Raw genomic sequence first — 3,117 nt, forward strand, 5'->3', positions numbered from 1 at the left:
TTTTCTTTCAATTAAGACATAGACAACCAGGTGCGGGGAGTTCCTTACGAATTAGTTACCTTAATTCATAAATCAAGTAAAAGGGAGGAGTGAAAATCCACAACTACTTGGCCCTTTGTGGAATGAGTTGGAAAACGGTGCTCTAGTGCCATGCAGCATCATCAGCGCAGTAAAGAGAGTGACACACAGCCTTTGATTTGATTTTAGCTGCCGGTAATGAGCAGGAAGTATGTTTGTAAATTAATTTGATCAAGCTATGTAACCTATTGATTCCTTCTTGATGAATAAATAAAACAAAAACGTTTTTCTCTGTTTTTCTCTGTAATACTAGCCACCTAGCAATTTTATGAAGTTGGCTTTAGCTAGCCAGCTACATAGGTTCCTAATCTCATCACCTTACCAGCAATTGACAACAATTAGTGGGTTATGATACTATATACCAGTGTGGCAGTTGTAATAAACTCCTATGGCATAAAACGTCTTTAAAAAATCTATGTGCATCATTAATTAAAAGAGGTAAATATACATGTTTTTGTTACATAGAATTAGGCATAATGATTATGGCTCTGGCTGTTTCAGGTGGTTAAAAAATGCAGGACCACCCCCCCTGATGTACTTCATGCCCCCTTTAAAATAATGGGTGCATGACGCCCCTTGGCGGTCTGGACGAGATGGGACACCAGTCACAAAGAGCAAAGGCACGCTTAACATTCACCAGGAGAGACGCACAGCCAGGGTCCTCCTCGCAAGAAGGGAGAGCCTGAAGGACACCAGGGCACTGAGTTTACTCTCCTCACGTCCATGTCCACCTTTATCTCTGTCTTTTTCTCTCTCTCTCTTTTACTCACTCTCTCCCTTTACATTTACATTTAAGTCATTTAGCAGACGCTCTTATCCAGAGCGACTTACCAAACATCTTCTGATCTTTCCATTCACTTAGATACTGTAGACTGACCATTTATATTGAATGACTAAAATGTCAAATGCAATGGAATTGAAGGTAGAGATCCCATAATAGAGGGAACATAACTATTACATTATAGCGGAGAAAGAGAGTTAAAGAGACAGGGGAGGCAGAGAGAGTGGGAGGGAGGGAGGGAATTCTGCTGGGCATTTTATCATGACAGGTCTGTGACACAACACAATTCCAACATTTGGTAGACTACAATGAAGAAACGTTAAACCATCTTCTGACTTCTCAAATCCTCACTCCCTCTCTGCCTCTCCAACATCTCATAATTTCCACCTCTGTTTATCCCCTGCTGTCTTGTATTTCTGCATTTCCCCTCAGTGTCTCTGCTCTAACATAACAGCATTTAACTGTCAGAGAAGTTACAAATATGCACAATGAATTATATAAACCACAGAAAAATACAACTGCAGAGAACACTGAGTTCCTGCTTTATTTAATAATTTATCATCCTCCAAGAGGGAGACAGAGCTGAATAACAGCTGACTTATTAAATCGACCGCCGCATCTTGGTTCCTACTAAATATTCAGAAATATTGTTCTGGATACTTCATCAGGGTTTTTCAGGGTTTGTCTGTAATATATCAAGGCACCCGCAAACGTGTGTGCACTCAGTCACACACGGACACATCATATGAGTCCATCTTCCGTCATTTCATTACTCATCAAATGACAACAAAAATATAACACGTTACACTAGCACCACCAAAAGGCCAAGTTGGCAAACAACACGAAACCACCTTCTCGTCCTCTCTCTCCCTTTCCCTTCATCCTAAGCTATTCTTTTTTTCTATATTACTCTCTTTCTCCTTTGTCCATCGCTCTTTCTCTCGCTCCATCAGACTCTGTCTCTCTCTTACCCTCGCTGTTTCTGTCTCTATCTCTCAGGTTGGGTTGAGAGGAAGGTGAAGTGGGTAGAGGAAGTAAGTAGTAGAGGGGTTAAGTGCTACTGGGTTATATAGAGGGGCAAAGTCACACGCTAAAGGAGTCACACTCCCACTATAAAAACTGTATTTTTACAGTCAGGGCCAAGTCTTAATGCTATGTAGGTATGTGTTAGTGTTTTTATGCAATACTAACAAGTAATTGTTCAAATATATCTTTCAATCACAACATCTCAAACTAGTGCTTGGTAATTGAGTCACAGCCAGTTAACATCTTTTTTTCGGGGGTTATATGCACACCTACATAACGTTCTGTTTTTTGTGATAATCCATTAATGTAACATATCATCTCACAAATTTTGGTATCATTTGATATAATATTTCATCATGACAATACAAATAATTGAAAGAGATGTAACGGAGTAACAGAGTGCAAAATAGCATATTGCAATACAATTGTCTGTGGATATGTATTTTTAGGACAATTTCCTGATACAAAATGTTCTATATATCATGGACCATATAAATAAAATGCATACAAATTCTTTAAAGTAAGATGATTTGTTTTGTTTCTGGGCAGCTGTGACTATCGCCCACCACTAATAGTTTTTTGACAGATACAGTATATTTGAACAATTACTTGTTAGTATTGCACTAAAGGACTAACAAATACCTTCAGATACATGTATAGCATTAAGATTTGGCCTTGATTATAAAAAAATATCTGCATATTTCTATAGTGGGAGTGTCACTCCGTTACCACATGGCCTTGCCCAAAGGTCTCAAAGGGCCAGGCAGAGAGCCTCAGCTGTGGCTGATCAAATAAAATAAAATCGTATTAGTCATGTGCGCCGAATATAGTGAAATGTTTACTTACGAGCCCCGAACCAACAATGCAGTTTTAAAAAATATGGATAAGAATAAGAAATAAAAGTAACAAGTAATTAAAGAGCAGCATTAAAATAACATTAGCGAGACTAGAAACAGGGGGGGGTACCGGTAGAGTCAATGAGCGTGGGCACCGGTTAGTTGAGGTAAAATGTACATGTAGGTAGAGTTAGAGTTATGAAGGGCCCTGCTCTACTTAAATTAAGAGGCCAGGGACGGGTCACATCTCCATGTATACACAATGTCAACAAGTGGAAACCTGAACTCTATATTATTATTATTATTAACTCTTGAAGAGCAATACAGCACAACGGCGGTACATTCAGTGCAGCTGGGTGCACTACACACACAACAACACTACACAAGACCCAACAA

The sequence above is a fragment of the Oncorhynchus keta genome, chromosome 17 (genome assembly GCF_023373465.1).
Source record: "Oncorhynchus keta strain PuntledgeMale-10-30-2019 chromosome 17, Oket_V2, whole genome shotgun sequence".
NCBI lineage: Eukaryota > Metazoa > Chordata > Actinopteri > Salmoniformes > Salmonidae > Oncorhynchus > Oncorhynchus keta.